At 41.5% G+C, this 20947-nt stretch overlaps 1 long non-coding RNA gene across 2 annotated transcripts in view; it reads right to left on the bottom strand.

The window, feature by feature from the left end:
- The window catches only part of LOC147012324 (uncharacterized), a 70508-nt gene extending 50284 nt beyond the window's left edge, over positions 1-20224 (bottom strand). Inside the window, exons 1-3 of one of the 2 annotated variants that reach the window (XR_015051555.1) lie at positions 19944-20224; positions 14801-14892; positions 1802-1877 (exon numbers count right to left, since the gene is read on the bottom strand). This is a non-coding gene — a long non-coding RNA (uncharacterized LOC147012324). The remainder of the gene's footprint in view (positions 1-1801; positions 1878-14800; positions 14893-19943) is intronic. The other variant, XR_015051556.1, reaches the window with a different exon arrangement.
- Between the last annotated feature and the right edge of the window lie 723 nt (positions 20225-20947).

The raw sequence follows: 20947 nt of genomic DNA, 5'->3' as shown, positions 1-20947 counted from the left end.
CCACTGATCTCACAGCCTCGGAGCGGACGCTCAAACCATTCCACCACCGAGTCTGGTTAGATGTAGGTATTCCTCCCAAAATGTGGGTCTTGTTCCCTTCAACATTTTTCTCTTTCACATTTTATTTTATCCCGTTATGCGTCCTCGTTCCCTTCAAATACCTTCACCCATACCAATCTCTTGCCATTTCACAAGTCCATACCCAACCCTCCTTTCAATGTATATTTAGTTCCCACCTCATTCCCCCAAATTTGTGCCTATGGAAGGAAAATGAAACCCTTGTTTCCACAAAATGAGAAAAAAAGTATATCCTGAATGGTGCTTCTGCCTTAAAGTGTGATTAGTTGGTGGTTTCCTTCTTCTCTGTGTCAACCTTTTGGTACATTACTTGCCATTTATGACAGGTGTTGCTGTGTTACATTGTTGGGAGGGGTAAAAAAATAAAATAACACGCACAGGATGAATAAGCACACTTCGCCTTTTACGACATCTGCTTCTTTTTTTTTTTCTCCTTTGGTCACATTTTTAAATCTAATGATGCATTTCGTGTTATGGGAAAACGATCCTGCCAGTTCGTCGCAGGTATCAATGAAAAGCAGACAACAAATCACAGCGGTCGGTATTCCTTACTACAGCGGATAACAGGTGTAAATGTCAAACTCACATGCGTATTCACAGCTTTGTTTTGGTCTGCATTCCAAAACAAGGTGTAAAGAATTTTTCACAGTCATATTGCTTTGTCTAATACACGGTGGTGGCACGAGCACATTTTCTTGTTATTTGTCTCGTCTACTTTCCGGGCTGTCGGAGATCGCCGATGCAGCTTCTTGGTTAAGGAAACACACTGAGCGATTCAGCGTTGCCTTCCCAGCGATATTAGCGTTGTCAGGAATTTGGAATTTAGCCGTGGTGCAGGCATAGAATGCCAACACATTGCAAAAAAAAAATGAACTATAAATTCTCAACAGACTTCACACCAGACTTCATACAAGGTTAGAGCATCTACTCTGATCCTGATTTGATTCTGAGCCTGATCCAGTCATACCAAACACTTAAGAATGGTATGGGCTGTTTACTCGCTTGGTACTCAGACATGTACATGATAGAGCATGGACAAACCCAATGAGTTTGCCTCTCTTGGTGTGTGGATGGGGCAGGGGAGGGGTGAGCAGGGGCAGAGCCGTATATTAGAAAGAGTACGGTCAACCCGGTTTCAGCGCATCTGCTTTATGATTGGTCAAAAGCCCTCATGTGACTACAGGGCGCCATGTTGTGGACCAACCTGCGTACCGAGCAGACGATACTCGCTTTGCGACAACGCTACAAACATATCATCTTGCATCGAATGCTTCCTCATAAAACGTCACTTTGATGAAATATTTAGAGTTACAACGTTTATAAACATGCCCTGCTGTGCAGCATGGGGTTTCTCAAATCGAAAGAATCGCGGGAAACAAATGCATCGCTTCCCCCGCAACCCAGAAAGGAGGAAAAACTGGGAAGTAAAGGTTCGTCAGGATGGCTGGAAAGCCAAAGACAGCCGTCTCTTGTGCGAGGTAAGGTCAACTTAACATGTCGACGTAAAGACTAAATAAGACCCAAGTATTATGTCACCAGCGAAATAAATATTGATGAATATTGTATTACTGATATCTTTTTCAACAATTTCAAAAAATTGTAGCAAGTTAGTGTATATTTAGTTGAAGATCATGGATAACATGTTTCGAAACTAACATGTATTTCGGTATATGGGACTACAGAGTACAGTGTAAACTTTGGGTTGGTCATTTGAACCATTTACCTTGGAACTGTTAGATGTGGTTGGTCCATGACTCCATAACGATGCTTAATGCCGATATAAGCAACACAGTATAGACCTGAAAGTGAAACACATGCAGTTCAAGGACCATGAATGATGACAAGAAGACTTTTGTTTCTATCATGATGTCTGCGCAATTTAACAATGATGATTTCTCAGTTTCTAGACATTACTAGTCTCTAGACATTCTACATTTGGTGAGTTTTAAGGTAAAAGTTGCAGCCTTTCATCGCCCTCTAACCTGATGTTTTAATGTAAGATAGAAACTTAATGTTCATTTGATTTAAAGATTTTTTTTTGAATTGTTCAATTAAACTAGTCAAGTTGATCTGAACATCGATTTGTCGGCTTCCTCGCAGCACAGATATAATTATTACGAGTTAAAAGATGGACAAGTACAAAAGAAAAAAGTGTGAAGAGGGGAAAATGCAGAAGTAAGAATATGTAAAGGGATGGATGATTTCAAGAGGAGGAATGAAATGGATGAGGGAAGAATGGTGGGAGAAAGAGTGGGGAAGAAGAGATTTGGAGAGATGAAAAAACAGATTTCTAAGGGAATAAACTTGAAAGTGGATTACGGTTTTGAGGAGAGAGAGAGAGAGAGAGAGAGAGAGAGAGAGAGAGAGAGAGAGAGAGAGAGAGAGAGAGAGAGAGAGAGAGAGAGAGAGAGAGAGAGAGAGAGAGAGAGAGAGAGAGAGAGAGAGAGAGAGATTTGGATTTAGGGAAGGAAGAAGAAAGTAAGGTGGGGGGGGGGGGCGGAGAATGAAGTAAGACCCAGAAAAAAAAACATTTAGACTTGAGGGGTTATAAACACTGTTACAGCAGCCCCAGATTGTGATGAATTAATGAAAAAGTCGGTAAAATTCCAACCAAGATTGAGATCTATAGATACAGAATATGTAGATGGGACAAGGCTTCAAATCTTTCATGGAGAAAACAAGAATTAAGACAATTCAGAAACAAAACTTCAGTAGGGCAAGCCCTAAAACATACAGTCCGCACTTGTGATGCAAGCTTGAGCGCACACGCCCTTGGTCCACAACATGGCGCCTATTGTTAAGTTGGCCAAACTCTTCTAATATATGGCTCTGAGCAGGGGGAGGGGGGAGGGGAGCAGGAGGGAGGGGTGCAGATTTCTCCTTAAATGTCCTGTCTGTCGAGAGAAAAGCGACACCATGACGTGACATTGCCGTCACCTACAGTGCTCCGGGAAGGTCACTTTCCTTTAGGTCAATGGTTTTATTTGTCATGTTTAAAGTCAACTCCTGTGCTATCTGGTGTCTCTGTCTGCATGCGTGAATAATATATGTGTGATAGCTAGCTCATGAGACACTGGGGGAGTGGGGGCATCACCAGATCCTTTACAATGTTGTACAGAAAGTGACAAAATGATACACAATGTTACGAACACATGGGTTCCCTTAACTGCGAGAGAGAGAAAGACAGACAGACAGACAGGGAGAGAGAGAGAGAGAGAGAGAGAGAGAGAGAGAGAGAGAGAGAGAGAGAGAGAGAGAGAGAGAGAGAGAGAGAGAGAGAGAGAGAGAGAGAGAGAGAGAGAGAGAGAGAGAGAGAGAGAGAGAGAGAGAGAGAGAGAGAGAGAGAGAGAGAGAGAGAGAGAGAGAGAGAGAGAGAGAGAGAGAGAGAGAGAGAGAGAGAGAGAGAGAGAGAGAGAGAGAGAGAGAGAGAGAGAGAGAGAGAGAGAGAGAGAGAGAGAGAGAGAGAGAGAGAGAGAGAGAGAGAGAGAGAGAGAGAGAGAGAGAGAGAGAGAGAGAGAGAGAGAGAGAGAGAGAGAGAGAGAGAGAGAGAGAGAGAGAGAAAAAAGAAAAAAGAGAGGAGAGAGACAGAGTGATAGAGATGGAGATTGAGATTGGGAGAAGAATAGGGAGAAAGACATATGATGGGGGGGGGGGGGAGAGATTAAAAGATCGAGCGATGGAGAGAGATGGTGACAGAGAGATGGAGAGAGAGAAAATACTCATATTTTTTATTCACCCACAATAAACCCTCTAAACTAAGTAATGAAATTTTAGGATGATCAAACACCATCCGCTCGTGACTAATGTTTTCATTAAAGAAAGCACAAAAAAGTTTTTCTCTTCATTTTTTAAAACAAATGAGCCAGCACCGCGTTCCCCAGATTGTTGTTCTGCGTCGCAATTTTGATCACGCCATTCCTCACCATCGAAGCAAGAATTACATGCAAATGGTGCAGATTTTTTTTTCCTTGTGAATAATTGTACTATACGTTTGTTGACAGCAATGAATGAACAGCATTGGGATGAATGAATGCGTTGCTGTTTGTTTGGTACAAAGTAAGAGAGTGCAATACGTCACGTCATATTGCAAATGTATTTTCTGCATTGTTGTATTTCAATCTCGCACAACAATAAAAACCGATTAATTGTGAATTAAAACAGCGAAGAACAATACGTGTTGTAGATTAGGAAAAAGAAACAAAGCTGAATGTGAAGAATGAAGCCGTTGTGAAATTTAATTCACAGCGTGTAAACATTTCGAGCTCAATAATAAAATGATGTAATGATCAATTATTTACCGACACACTATTTCACAAGTGCAATCGGCTTTATTCAGCACATCACCGAAGCGTTATAAATTATTTACAATGTAATAATTCCTGACTTGAGTGCTCCCCCTACCCCTCCTCCATAACTTAGATCAGCAAATCGAAACATTAAGCTGGGATGTATTAACAAAAAAAAAAAAAAATAAAAAAATAGATAAATAACAAACCATTTGCCAATTCAGCTGGAATTTTTGGGCATAATTTAAAAAAAATAAAATAATGAAGCTCGAGAGAGTGGAAGGAAAGATAAAATAAAATATTTATTATGAGTCTCTTGATTGCGAGACCTGTTTTATCCATTTATTTGTTTAATTTTATTCGGAAGACACTTCTTGATTGTGAATAATTTTTCATTAACAGATCAAATTTGGAAGAAGGAAACAACAACAAGACAGAGCATGTAACAATGCAGAACCTCACCGAGATATGTATATCACAGTAGATCTGAGAACTGGCGCGGACTCACTTACTGACTGACACACAGTACCCTTCCAATAGCTTTCGTGTTTCTTTTGGAACGTGCGAGGTCAACAACTCACTGAATAAATTCCCACATCCTTGTATATCATGAACTACAAGGGCACTCTTCGTCACCAGATATGTCTCCACACACATTATGACATAATTATGTGCATACTTGTACCAAGTTGGGCTAGGGATCCTAAGATCCTGAGTTCAAATCTCCCTCGGCTGTTGAATTAATATCAGGTACGGTTGACTCTGCCTGTCATCCTTCTGAAGTCGGCAAAATGAGTGCCAGCTGAGTCATTCCATCTGAAATCAGCAAATTTAAGAAAATGTTCCCAGTTGACCCCCTCAGATTTACTTTAAACTTTCATAAAATAGTTCCCAGGTATCAAAATGAAGCTGCGTAAAATTTTAGGTCCATAGATGCGGTCAACTCCGAGATATTGAGGGTTGAAAATGTGGTTGTGGCCCTATTTTTATGGTTGTTGCGAGCATCACAAAATGAACGGCTACTTTTAAACTCCCACAACTTTTAAAATATTAATGATAGAGCCTTGCAATTTTCAGAGATTATTCTTCTATAACTGCTCTGTAATAAAAAAAACATAAAACTGAGTATACCTCTATCAAATTTTATGACCTGATCAGTTGAAATCCAGAAAAAAATGTTGGTTTTGTATGAAGACCCAACTTTGACACCCCATATATTTTTATTGACCCATCCCAGAAACTTGAAATTTTTTCATGTAATAACTGTATGGTCGTAGTATTCAAATACATGTTTACTTTTCTTAATCAGTCATATATAATACAGTCATGATCCCTCAAAAATTTAACATTTTTCATTTTTCCCCAAAATTCAGGTGAGGATTGCAAATATATGACAAGGTATACCACTTCAAATTGTTCACCATTGGAAAGAGCATATTCAAGTTTACAAAAGTGTCAAATATCAAAGTAGTATATTTTTTTTAATATATTTTCTTTTTTTAAAACTGTTGTAAACACAGTCGTGAAAACATGAAGTGTGTGCATGGTGTGGGCACCATGGTAATCATGAATGATTAGTTCTATGATTCAAATTAATAATACAAAAATATATCACATACTGCAATAACAATGTAATAAAACATTTCACGTAAATGATTTGAATAGGTCCTTGATCTGCTTTTCCAAGTCAGGTGCGAGCTTGTACTGCCTCCCAGTTGACGTTAGGGAAGCATCAATAACTTTCATCACATGGACCAAAGGAACCCAACAAATGTCCTCCCTTGAATGTAGCTATATACACTGCTGACATCAGCAGATCAACCACTATTCCTGAGTTCTATTTTTCGCCCCAGCCAGATGAGTTAAGCTCTTGCTATTTACAAATGAGAAACAAAGAATTACAAATTCAAATTTCAAAGTATTGTGTTCATGGTATCCTAATAGCAGATGATATGTATGTACATTGTGTATACATGTACTACACATATGTACTACATGTAAAAGGACTGTTCATTAAATAGCACACACAACGTGCACAGCACTGGCAGAAGAAGAGATTTGGAGAGATGAAAAAATAGATTTCTATGACACATGTAAAATTTTTCACATATTAAAAAAAAAAATAATAACATCATTTATTCAAATATTTTTTAAATATTGATAGAAACATTATACCACATTGATATTTGACACTTTTGTAAACTTGAATATGCTCTTTCTAATGGTGAACAATTTGAAGTGGTATACCTTGTCATATATTTGCAATCCTCACCTGAATTTTGGGGAAAAATGAAAATTTTCAATTTTTGAGGGATCATGACTGTATTATATATGACTGATTAAGAAAAGTAAACATGTATTTGAATACTACTACCATACAGTTATTACCTGAAAAAAAATTCAACCTTCTGGGATGGGTCAATAAAAATATATGGGGTCTCAAAGTTGGGTCTTCATACAAAACCAACATTTTTTTTCTGGATTTCAACTGATCAGGTCATAAAAATTAATAGAGGTATACTCAGTTTAATGTTTGTTTCTTACAGAGCAGTTATAGAAGAATAATCTCTGAAAATTGCAAGGCTCTATCATTAATATTTTAAAAGTTGTGGGAGTTTATAAGTAGCCGTTCATTTTGTGAGGCTCGCAACAACCATAAAAATAGGGCCACAACCACATTTTCAACCTTCAATATCTCGGAGTTGACCGCATCTATGGACCTAAAATTTTATGCAGCTTCATTTTGATACCTGGGAAATATTTTATGAAAGTTTAAAGTAAATCTGAGAGGGTCAACTGGGAGGCCTCCGGTGATATGAGGTGGAATGACTGACTCAGCTTGCTGGTATCCTGTGTCGGAGTGGCGACCCATCTAGGATTGTACCCAATAGCCAAGAAGACTGCTTAAGCAGCACCAATGCTCTGCACAGAGTATGGTCCCAATGGATGGATGGATGTACCAAGTTTGATTTAAATCTTTGAACCCAGATTCAAAATATTAAATAATTCTGGCTGCCAGACAATGTGTCCAATCAGGTTGAAATTTACAACCTATATGCCCCATGACTACTTGATTACAACTGTGAAGTTTCATGTTGATTGATGACGTGGTTCAAGAGTAAGAATTTTAAAAAGATTTTTTATTGAATCCAATATGGCTGACAGACCATTATTTGTGATCAACCTGGTATCCCCAAGGCTTGGGGAATATGTGGGTGAATTTTCCCCTCGATTTGTAAAGCCGTTCTAGAGGAGAAGATATTTGAATGTTTATTCTTCAAAAAATCAGAGCTACCAAACCATGTTACCTCTGACATCATAGGTGGGGAACTTTTTGTTCCTCCTGGATAAGCGATCATCCTGTAATGTTTCACCTTGATCTGTTCAGCCGTTATGGAGGAGATTATTGAAGGTTTTTATGTTTTAAAAAATGGCTGCTGAACCACGTGACCGATGACGTCATCAGCCCTCCCCCCCCACTCCATCCAATTTAACCCAAGATGACCCTCAAAAATATTCATACTGATCGGATAAAGCGATCAATGTATGCAATTATGACATCATAACGAAGCCACCAATGACACCATCAAAAAGTCACTTGTATTAAACATTCTACATGAGTAGTCACATCCATGGTGAAAATTTCGTGTCAATCAGATAAGCAGTTGCAGAGAAAACAGAGAAAATTAGGAAGGGCCTGCGTACATACAGACGGACAACCCAAAAACATAATGTCACCGGCGACTTCGTCAGCGGAGGCATAAAAATACATCATGAATGGTCCGTGTATGTAGTAAAAGAAAACCTGCCTCATCACTATCATTAATTTATTTATTTGTGAATTCGCAGGATACGGTTACACACAGACAAACCTCTTTTAGAAGGAGTGGAGATAAAATGAGTATGGCCCTGGACAACAAAACGCAGATACACGGATAGACACAAGATAAATACATCACAAAAATTATAAAACAGGGTTAATCATCTCTTGTTTGGACATAATGCACACACAAGGTATACTGTTTAATCAACTTGTGGTTAAATTTGACATAATAATGTTGTGGTTAAATTAGACAACTTTGGCGAACTGTGCCGAAAGTGGGCCTTATAGTCAAGCCCATCGTACTTGCAGAATACCCCAAACCACAGGCATGTCCCCAACCTCCCCACACTGCCAAACGGTTCAGCCCTTATTCCCCAACCCAGAACTACCCAGATAATCATGTGATACATCTCTCAAATTGTGGCATTTGGATGGAGGTTGTCGTGAGTTAGAGTGCTGCTCGATTCGGTATTTATTGCAATGGTGGGATGGTGATGACACAGGCGAGATGGAACAAAAGGCTCTTATTCATGTCAACAATCCTTTTGAATAAGATGTAATTGTTGGATTGACGTATAATAATGCCTCCCCCCCCCTTTCCCCTCAAAAAGGGGGATGAAACTGAATAATCTGAATCCATCCTTCCCTGATTTTTGTATCCCATTGATAGGCCAGATCTGGTCCTGGACCTGAACCAAAATCGAATTGGCTTGTTCTTGTCGCCTACCCAACTCATCCACCAAGTTTCATCCGAATCCTTCCATAACTTTTTGAAATATCATGTTATGCCATATATCGTTTTGGCCCCGTTACTCAATGGTGAAAAAAACTTAAAAAATTTTATAATCCTCGGATCCGGATCCAGATCTTCACCAAAATCGAATCAATTGCTCATTGTCACACACGCAACTTGCTCACCAAAGTTTGTCTGAATCCGTCCATAACTTTTTGAGATATCGAGCTTACAGACAGTTAAACGGAGGTAAATTTGCAATTCCTCCATCTACCTTTGGTGGTGGAGGTAAAAAAAAAATATCCAGAGGAGTGACATCAAAATACGAGTTGCAATAAAGCTCAGTTTCAGGTTCACATGGAATTTTGATTAGCCTCTTCCATAATTATTTACACAATTTTGCACAGTCTTGAGATATATGATTTTTCTGATCAATAAGAATTGGGGACTTCAAGCAAAGCTAAATGTAATAAAAGCTCAATCAACATAACTTGTTTGTGCTACGTTTCCATCTCAGTCCATATCTGTGTTCACGACAGATTGACAGGACATGGTAATTGCATTACAAGTGAAAAACACATAAAATGTCAGAGCCACGGTTGTTTTAGTTATTTTTCTGTGTGGAGTTAAAGGGCAAGCCCATATTTATGTACAACTAAAATGGCCGCCAGTCGGCCATCTTTCATCAGATCATAAAATAAAGTGAGGTGCACGTGTATGCCATCATGTACTGTGTGTGTGTGTGCCAAGTTTGAACAAAATCTGACCATGCAAGTCTGAAAAATGATTCGGGACACATTTAAGTAACAAAATGACCGCCAGTCGGCCATCTCGGATCTGATCTTGAAAAAAATTAAAATGACGTGCAAATGTAAGCCATAATTATTTATCTGTGTGCCGAGTCTGAACAGCATTGGTAAATGCATATCCGAGAAATAGTTGAGGACGTGTTCAACGTCGGGGATTTTACAACTAAAATGGCCGCCAGTCGGCCATCTTGGATCTGATCTTAAAAAAAAAAAAAAAAAAAACATGACGTGCACATGCAAGCCATCATTCTTTATCTGTGTGCCAAGTTTCAACAAGATCGGTGAATGCTTGTCTGAGAAATGGTTGCGGACACATTTCGGTAATAAAATGGCCGCCAGTCGGCCATCTTGGATCTGATCTCGAAAAAAAACACGTATGTATGTCAGCCATTAATCATTGGCTTTGTGCCAAGTTTGAACAAGATCGGTAGGTGCATATCTGAGAAATGGTTGAGGACGTTTTCGACACCGGTTTTTTTTACAACTAAAATGGCCGCCAGTCGGCCATCTTTGGTCGCCTTGTGAAACAGAATGAAATGCATATGTGTACCATCATGTGTTATCTTTGTGTCAAGTACGAATAAACTCGGTTTGTACATTCAAAGATATGGTTGCGTACACATGCACAGACGCACGCACGCACGGACACGAAAATCGAAACCAAACCCATAAGCTCCTATTTCGGACGATGTCCAACGGGGGCTAATAATATCTTTGACTGCTAAAAAGAAGTACAAACAAAGTCTTCTTGGATCTCTTGGCCTTGCAATTAGTCACAACTTGTCTTGAAAGACCTCCAAACCTGGTTCTTTCCCTGCCTTGGAATATTCTGCAAATAGAGCTCTGACTTTTCTCAGCCATTATCAGCTCAGAACGATGTACAAAGCAAATGGGTGTGATGGCTTCCCACTTGTCCTTTGGAGGTGGTGGAATACAAAGGCCCAAAGACTGATAAGGTAGGTATCTGCCAATCAGAAGATGAGTCACAAGCTTTGTCCCTCGCTCAACATAAATTGGTAAATAGCTTTAAACACTTCTACCACTTCTCTTCTGGCCTTGTTTTTCCTGCCTACTGTGCCCTCGCTTCCTCCAAGCTCCTTCGGTCAACACTTGTTCATCCAGAAGCACAGACCTTGTTACTTTCCACAATTCTAAGCTTCAAACTCACTTGCACTACTCACTCTTTTCTGTGGAAATGACTTTTTCTGCTATACTCCCCCAAACGCTATACTTTGTCTCCCAAACAAGACAAAATCTCACATCTCTCAATCTTCACATAAGCAGGCAACAACCACTTCCTTCTCTTCACACCTTGATAGAATCCCAAGCTGGTCAAATACTTTGAATATGTCTTTCAAGCCTGACAAATCTCACACTCACTCTCTCTCCAAAAGGAACATCTGGCAAATCCTCCCATCTCCTTAACAATCCTCTTGAAGATGTTCAGTCACCCAAACCTCTGGGCCTCACAATCAGCCATGATCTCCATCATGCAAAGTCCTGCCTTGGCACACCTGACTCACATCCGCCCACAAGGCCTTCATCCATAATTTGATGGAGTACTGCTGTTTCCTCTAGGCTGGCTCCCCTGCCATATATCTTGCACAGCTTAATGGCATCATGGAAAACAAAGCCTTCAAGATTATTAGAATCTGGTGTGAGTAAGCCGAGTCTATGGTCTTATCACTGTCACATTGCAGACAGGTCGGTGGTCTCTGTCTTCTCCCGACTCCTTTCTGCTCTTCTACCCTCTGCTCTTTCCATGCTTTGTCGTCTCCTCATCCACCCCCCCCACCCCCCACCAGTTTTCTGCAGGGCGCTGCAGTCCACCCGCAACCCCTTCTGGTGAAACTCCCAAAATATGATACAAATTCGTTCCTCTTTTTTTTTCCAACCTGCAGAACCAACTTCAACATTCTCTTCAATCGCATTCTTCCCTCTGGGAGTCTAGGGCTTCAAGACAGCTGTTCACCACCATCTCAGATCGTCCTCAATTCAAAACCATGACCTTATCTACTCATACTAACCATCCCAAAGCCCTCCTCTTCAAATTTCTAGACTTCCTTCCCGAGAGTTTACTTCTGTATCTACCGAGTTCACCCCGTAGTCCTGCCCTACCCTTCATTCTTCCCCACATCCCTTTTGTCCAAGTCGCCCTCTATATTGTCCTTCAACCAAGCTGTTTGTGTGTCCTCCCCCTCTCTTTCTGTTGTCCCGTTTGTTCTGTTACGTCCTGATCGATTCTTTGTTCTTGCTCTTCCATGAGCCTCGACTTTTATACAAAAACCCCTCATTGCTTTCCCTCCATTCTTTTGAGGTGGCCACTCACCACCATCTATAGCCTGGTGTTGGCTTAACAGTTAAGATGGACGGCTTAAGATATTAGGGTCTTGAGTTTGAGCCCCTGTCATGCTGTCCAAATAATATCAGCTGGGTTGATTAAGCCTGTCATCCTTCTAAGGTCGGCAAAATGAGTACAGGCTTACTGGAAACAAGGGGCGTTTCTTCAGCGACACAGCGATGATGCAACCAGCAGCCACAGGCTGCATACAAAACAACAACAACAACCAACCATCTAAAGTCAAGCCCACATTCCACCTCACCTCCGCCATTCTGTCTTCGAAATATATGAAATTTACAATTTATCAACAGCAATGATCTATAGGTGTACCCGTCTCGAGTCGGACCTCGGCATGGCTTCAGGAGTCAAACTGACCATGCCGAAGGTATTATATGCTGCAGTCCTGATGGTCTCCATGATATTCTCAATCAAATGGACTATCGAGCAGTGAACCCCAACAATTGCTACTGAACATACAGTGTACAGTACCTTCCAGAAGGAGACAAAAATCTCACAGACTGTCTTTTATCCCTGTGAGGTCACAAAGTACAAAAGCAAATGCAGTACATACAAGACAAATATGCTATAATCTTAAACAGCAAACCACTCGAGCTGTAACTATTTGAAAGGCAACAAGTTATCAAACAGAATTATCTTACTACAATGCAGCTACTGCATACATGTGTATTTGTATGATCTTGTATGTATGTTTGTATGGATGTAGCCGAAATAGTGCCCCCATGGTGGTGGCGTGTGTGTGTGTGTGTGTGTGTGTGTGTGTGTGTGTGTGTGTGTGTGTGTGTGTTTGTGTGTGTGTGCTTGAGTGTGTGAGTGAGTGTGTATGTAGTATGTAGCTGAAATAGTGCCCCCATGGTGGTGGTGTGTGTGTGTGTGTGTGTGTGTGTGTGTGTGTGTGTGTGTTTGTGTGTGTGTGTGCTTGAGTGTGTGAGTGAGTGTGTATGTAGTATGTAGCTGAAATAGTGCCCCCATGGTGTTGGTGTGTGTGTGTGTTTGTGTGTGCTTGAGTGTGTGAGTGAGTGTGTATGTACGTATGTAGCTGAAATAGTGCTCTCCTGGTGGTGGTGTGTGTATCTGAAATAGTGCTCTCCTGGTGGTGTGTGTGTGTGTGTGTATCTGAAATAGTGCTCTCCTGGTGGTGGTGTGTGTGTGTGTGTGTGTGTGTGTATGTGTGTGTGTGTGTGTGTGTGTGTGTGTGTGTGTGTGTGTGTGTGTGTGTGTGTGTGTGTGTGTGTGTGTGTGTGTGTGTGTATATCTGAAATAGTGCCCCCCTGGAGGTGTGCATGTCTGTTTGTATGTATGTGTATTTATGTATGCATGTATCCGAAATAGTGCCCCCTGGTGATGTGCATGTGTCTTTGTTTGTATGTCTGTGTATTGATGTATGCATGTATCCGAAATAGTGCCCCCTGGTGGTGTAATAGTGCCCCCCTTTTAAGGGTTATAATAGTCTGTCTGTCTTCCTTTGTTAATTGTCTTTTTCTCGCCATTATGATGGCAATATACTACTTCCTGCAGTTCAATATTTTCCAAATAATGCTTCAGAGGGTGTAGCAACACAGTCTGTTCCAACACTGCTTTTATACAGAGAGAGGGTTTGTAACTAATCAACAAAAGTTGAGACACCTGTAGGAATTGTTTGGATCAACTTTCAAGACTTAATTTACTTTCATTGCTGCAGAACAGCTGCAGTTGCTAACCCATTACTTGTTCCCTGAAAAGGGCCTTTTTTAACAACTCTGAAATTTACATTATTTTTCAATTTTTGGTAACCTAAACTTTTTTTTAACCTCTGGCAGTTTACTGCTTAGTTTTGTACCATTTCAGGTTATTCACTGGACGTGAACTGCTTAAATTTCAGTAAAAACTGAAAAATAGGGGTGTTCTAAAACTTTTGACCGGTAGTGTATGTATGTAGCTGATATCGTGCCCCCCTCCCCGGTGGGGTGTGCGCTTGCCCAGAAGTGGATGGGAAACTGAAGTTGGAATGGAATCGTAAAGACATGTGTGCACACAAAATAATTTAATTTGAAACTAATTAAATAATGAAACTATCACGGAACAAGGATATGTGAGCTGTTTGAGAAGAACAGTGCTTACGTGCCCTCGGTGTACAGGACCTTCAGCAAGTGAGCTGAAATGAGTCTTTCTGATTCTGATGTACCATACTCTGTTACAGAGCATCGGTGCTGCCAAAGCAGTTCCTTGGTAAGGGTTATGCTGGGTGGTTTGCCTTTACCTTCCCAGCAGTAGTTCTGGCAGGAATTTGGATTTTGTTAGTGATGCCGGTGATAGCTCGCCTACGCTTTGAGAAGGACACCGTGGGGTCTTTCGCTTCCACAAACTAATGCTGAGAGACGGGATTCCATTTTAACGTCCATCCGAGAGACGGCACACACACAGTGATGAATCGCCCTGCCTGTGAAACACCAGGGTTGACCGTTTAAAGCTGGATCAGGATTCAAACCCAAGATAGACTGCTTCGAACTGAGTGTGCATACCTCGAGGCCATTCTGCCAGCCCCCTTATAAGTCTTAATCCATCAAAATTTCATAATGCTAGATATCTGTGGATTGAATGATGAAACAAACATTACTTTTCAATCTCACTTCCTTGATCCACACATTGCAGACATAAGTCTTCCAAACAGCATCAGAGTACGAATACATACCGAGATGATAAATATCACAAATAACTTCAGATTTCACTCACCAGATCGAAACGAGCATTGGTGCCTGATACAGGGATCCAATTAGAGAAAATTAGTCTTCCTTATATGTTCCATAAGAGACATGCGGATGGGTCTGCGGGTCGGAGGAGGGTGGAAGAGAAGGAAGACAGGCAACAATTAGAACCCAGTCTCGAGTCTCGGCGGGCAATAAAACGACCGTTGTGAGATCACCTGGGAGTACATGACAAGTCTGCACTCGCTGCACGGTGCGCTCGAAGCACACCTTTGGGTGAGTGCAGAGCTCACCAATTAAAGATCACAGACTCTCGCCTGTTGAAAATCTTTGTTCATATAACGCCATGTGGCAGCTTCTCATTGGCTGGGCATGCAATGTTATCAGTTTTACCATTGATGCTTCCATCCCGGATTCCTTCTATTGGTGTTGGAGCCTTGTGTTCTTACAATGATGAAAAGGGGGATTGTTTACCCTTGGTCCTGAGAGAGAGAGAGAGAGAGAGAGAGAGAGAGAGAGAGAGAGAGAGAGAGAGAGAGAGAGAGAGAGAGAGAGAGAGACTGAGAGAGAGAGAGAGAGAGAGACTGAGAGAGAGAGAGACTGAGAGAGAGAGAGAGTAAGAGAGAGAGAGAGAGAGTAAGAGAGAGAGAGAGAGAGAGAGTAAGAGAGAGAGAGAGAGAGTAAGAGAGAGAGAGAGAGAGAGAGAGAGACTGAGAGAGAGAGACTGAGAGAGAGAGAGAGAGAGAGAGAGAGAGAGAGACTGAGAGAGAGAGAGAGAGAGAGAGAGAGAGAGAGAGAGAGAGAGAGAGAGAGAGAGAGAGAGAGAGAGAGAGAGAGAGAGAGAGAGAGAGACTGAGAGAGAGAGAGAGACTGAGAGAGAGAGACTGAGAGAGAGAGAGAGAGAGAGAGAGAGTGAGAGAGAGAGAGAGAGAGAGTGAGAGAGAGAGAGAGACTGAGAGAGAGAGAGAGAGAGAGAGAGAGAGAGAGAGAGAGAGAGAGAGAGAGAGAGAGAGAGAGAGAGAGAGAGAGAGAGAGAGAGAGAGAGAGAGAGAGAGAGAGAGAGAGAGAGAGAGAGAGAGAGAGAGAGAGAGAGAGAGAGAGAGAGAGAGAGAGAGAGAGAGAGAGAGAGAGAGAGAGAGAGAGAGAGAGAGAGAGAGAGAGAGAGAGAGAGAGAGAGAGAGAGAGAGAGAGAGAGAGAGAGAGAGAGAGAGAGAGAGAGAGAGAGAGAGAGAGTTGTGATCATGGATGTTCATCCTGACCGTTTTAAGAGCTCACATCATCATTAAGCTAATGGGTTTATTCAGCTGTTTGCATCATATTTTATACAAAGCAATGAAATTTCGAAACACACATGGCCACACAGTGACTCACACACACCCCTAATAAGTTGGGATATTCGGGGATTTAGGATTTGCTTGTTTCGCAAGGTTTGCCGCAATAGTCTCGGTCTCCAATCATAATTTCAAAAAAGAAACCCACGGCAGGATTTCTTTGAGTACTGCAACAATGTTGATATATTATGGTAATGGAATACTGCATGCTGTCATTTACACAAAATTTGTGGCAGGAAACTTTACACCAACCTATTTATATGTATGTACACAAATCGCTCGACACAATGCCGACCTTCTTCCACATCCACCGCTCACGATATATCCTTGTCAGTGCCAGTGGTTACATTTTCATCTACTTGTGTAATATGAAGCACAAAATGGATTTAATGGGTTAGTTTGCACTACTACTGTCGTCAATACGCATGGCCAATCGGGGTTCTTTGTTCCCGTCGCACGACCATAGCTCATCTGAAAGGTAATGAACTGGGATTCACACACAGGTGCGATCGCATGCGAGGCTGTTGAAATCTCTTAATGGTTGATTTGTGATTAAACAAAGTAAAGGGTATATGACTGTCAAGCTGAAAGATCTACAGTTTATATTGTGCAGATGCAGCTCAGTAGCGGACAGAGACCCGGTGAATCAGCATGGTGAGATACATATATAATGGTGAACTCTCTGAATGAGGTCAACCCCGCCATTTAAAGATTTTTTTTAAATCACACCGTGGTCCGCGGTGTTCACCCTCAAACTTGCAGCGCATGCTGACAACACTACAGCTTTGTTCTGGCTGTCCACTTATCAATACAAGGTGTAGTGCCCAGTTGTATAATCCAACCAGGAGTGTTGCCTCGAAGACCTCAACACCCCACTCCGCCTGGCATTTGCCACGCACTTTTACGTCACAGCGTTATCATTATATTATTACGTCATTACCAATTACATTTTTATTCCGCAAAACGAAAAGCGGGGTTAAAAGCAAGAGGTAATTTCACTTCTATCCGTCCTATCGGTTTATGATCGAGGAACAACTTGATTTCAATTGATTGTTATATTGAGAATCGGAACAGGAACCTTTGTCGTTTAACAGTACTTTGCCTCTGAGTTCGTCCCGATCGCGCATGATGTCGAGAGGACTGATAAATATTTACTCTTTCTGCCTGTCTGGCAGTAAAAGAAAATTTTAAATCATTCCGAACAGGAAACTTGCTGTTTTTAAGGACGTCATAAAGGACACAAACAAGTCACGGAGAACTAATGTAACGAGTTAAATAAGATGGCGTAGGAGACACTGCGTCAACAGCGGCAAACTTCCAAATTTTTTTCTTTCTACAACCTTCAAAAATATATTCAATTTCAATCAAATTGTATCCGTGAACACTGGAGAGCACAAATCGCCTTGTTGGCTCTTTTAAAACCCTTCCGTTTAGCAGTAGTAGGACAAAATATTACGGCATTTCACGTCATCTCAACCAATCAAATTTGCTGCTCGCAGACCCCGCCCATGTCCTTGTTTTTCAAGACTGCACAGGGTAAGGTGTTCTATGAGCTCTCTAGTTTTTTTGTTTTTTTTTCTCAGAGTTCAGAACAAAGGATGATGATTGCATGGAGCATAGTCCCTCATCACTATGTGTATGACCAAATAGCTTCGTCACATTGCAGCTTGCAGGCGTACGGATAAATGTGGGACACATGTCATTTGTCTTTACATCATGAGATAAGAAATCGAGTCGTGAGGACTGTCCCACCTGTACACCTTCTGTCTTCTTGAAACCATTTTGACTTTGCCTGTCTGGCGTTCTTCCCATCCCTTCGGAGCGTCGTCCTCATCATGAACGATGGGATATTCAGGTTCAAATTCCCAACGTACTGTTGGTCCATTTGACTACTCATAGACATGTCCTTGTAAGTGTATATTCATGGAGAGATAAACCAATGTTTTCATATTATGTTCTTGTCTGACATATGATGTGTGTACAAGTTATGGAGTTAAAGAATTCTGACAAATCGAAGTGTTGGTAAATGCGATGTCGTGATTCATCCACCATCGACAAGTTGAGTTGGATTATGTTTCCTTTATTTGGATTGTAGTGACTCCTAGTGGCTGCTCTCAGTATTATGATCATAAGAGATGGTGAGAAGGTCTATTGTTTATCCAAAAAAGTATTTCACTGAAATGCACAGACTCATCCAGATGTACAAATTGAAATTAAGAACACATTTAACCACGTCCAATGGCGAGCCCTAAATCAGCTAACCCAGTTGAACAACCCAAACAGAATGAAGAAACTTCGATCCAAAAACAACCTTGCATCGAGACCTCACCTTTACACTCCGGTGGTCGTGTTTCTTGCATAGACAGATTTAAAACTAGACCCTAACGTCCATCATCATCATCAGCCCATGCTTGCAGACAAGTAACTTACTTTAGGTTGCTCAAAAGTGCATCACACTCATTGAATGTAGCAACTCTCGACCTGAGAGGTACCTGGATTTGTGTTTAAAGTTAGGTCAGGATTCAAACACAGAGTAGGCTCCTCAAAGGTGAGTATGCTACCTTTGAGCTACCCTCTGATGAGAAAATCGAACAGTCCAACCCATGACGCATCAATCCATACTGCAGTCAGCATTAACCCAAGGGGATCCTCTGTCTCTTTCACTGTACACACTCTTCCTCAACGAAGCTCTCCAGAGTTCAATATCACACATCTAGAGCTCACTGTTTATCTATCTACCTACCAATGGCAAATTCCATTCTATTCCCTCATATTCCAGCATTAGAGAGGTCCAGCCGGTGATGGAAACCTCTCGTATGAGAAAAAGTCAATCTGATGGTGATCTACATACGTTATCAGAAAGGGATCCAATCCAAAGACCTAATCTTAAACTTGCACTAGTTTATGTACATCCATTGGTGTGCAGATGAGGTTGACGGGAAGATTGGTGAAAAGCCGGCGGTAGTAGGCTGGACGCTTGGTGTGGATGGAGGAAGAGAGAAGAGCAAAGAGAGCGGATAGGTTGAGGTTTCAAAGTAGGAGGAAAAGAGGTAAGCTGTGGTTGAGATGGAATGATTGGTTGATGAGGGATATCAGTAAGGTAGGGGTGGTTGAAGGTGGATAGTGATGGCTGAGGACAGGGGGAAGCGGTGGAGTATAGAAGTCAAGGCAGGGCAGAAGCTTGGTACCGTTGGACCTCACCCCTTATAAAGGGAAGAGGAGGAGAAGGAGGTTAGCACTGTCTTCTCCCCTTTCTTGTGAAACTTAGAATGACCGTGTGTCTCTGCAGAAACTGTTTAGGAGATAATATCCCCTTGCTAATAAAATTGGTCAAGAAAGAGGCAAACATGGCAGTATCACTCCGTGAAAAACAATAAAAACATAAAGTATGCGATTCTCATTGCACTCATTCGTTCTTCTTTTTTTTCTGCCTGTGGAACCAACTTCCACATCCTCTTCAATCTCATTCTTCCCTCCAGGGCTTCAAGACAGCCGTTCACCACCATCTCACATCATCCCCCATCCAAAACCATGATCTTTTCTACCCCATTAATGCTCACCAAACCCACATCTTTCCAAATTTCCAGTTTCTCCTTCCAGGGAGTTTGCTTCTGTATCCATCTTGTCCTCTCCTACCCCTCATTCTTCCCCACATCCCTCATCTCTCCAAGTCTCCCTTTATTTGACTCTCAAACCATATGTCGGCGTGTTCCCCCCCTCTCTTTCTACTGTTCCTTTTGTTCTGTTACATCCTGATCGATGCTATGTTCTAGCTCCTCCATGCACCTCCACATTGTGTACAAAAAAAAGAAATAATGATGAGGGAGGATATTTGTCTACCTTTCCAAATCCTCCAGAGACAGGCTTGCTTTTTGTTGTAATGGAATGCTCGTCACCGTGAGGCCCATCGTTGGACTGTCTGCAGTGGTGGGCAAGTTAGACAGTGGATTTTATCAACTCAAAGCCGATAACAGGGTTGAGAACTCCCGTGGGAAGTGACGTGATATTGACGACGTTTCCAGTGCTTGTCCTTCATCAGGGCAAAATTGGTGGTGTGCAGGTTTGTCCATCTTTCTGGTTTGTCCACATAAAATTAACGATCGTAACTTCTTCAAGGTGGAGGAATTATCTGGAGGGAAGAATGAGTCAACAAAGAAGAGTTTAAATTACGATGCAATTCTACAACACTCGAATTTCAAAATGGCGTACGAATGCTAAACCAGGCCTTTTGCTCATGTACTGTGTGTGTGTGTGTGTGTGTGTGTGTGTGTGTGTGTGTGTGTGTGTGTGTGTGTGTGTGTGTGTGTGTGTGTGTGTGTGTGTGTGTGTGTGTGTGTGTGTGTGTGTGTGTGTTTTTTACACTGATTCGGTTCTGCTCACCGGGAGCTTTTAACCTGCTGTTGCTCGCATGAAATCTGTTATTGAAATCGTCTTTCGAACATAATTTTCAGCATTTAAACGAAAGAGTGGCAATTTCATAATGGTTAATCATAATTGTTCGGTTCCTGAATGCAAATCGCACTCACGGAAATATTGGAATACAAGAAATATCCAAGGATGAGAGGAGTCGGTTACCTACCGTTTCCTGTTAGTACAATTAGCTATACCACACACAAACACACACACACACACGCACGCACGCACGCACACGCACGCACGCACACATGAATGGATGCTTCTTCTTTTACCAATAAATGCAAAAACCTAGTACAATTTATCTTGTGGCCCTGAAAGCAAACAAAAATATATAATTGTAACTGCACTCCCTGTCCTCCCAAACATAATTAACAATAATTATAATCAATTTAAACCTACCCTGTGCATAGACAAGCCCCAGATATGAC

This window comes from Eptatretus burgeri, chromosome 15, assembly GCF_056783735.1.
Source record: "Eptatretus burgeri isolate ZD-2024b chromosome 15, Ebu_testis_v1, whole genome shotgun sequence".
Classification (NCBI taxonomy): domain Eukaryota; kingdom Metazoa; phylum Chordata; class Myxini; order Myxiniformes; family Myxinidae; genus Eptatretus; species Eptatretus burgeri.
This window is presented reverse-complemented; position numbering and strand designations above follow the sequence as displayed.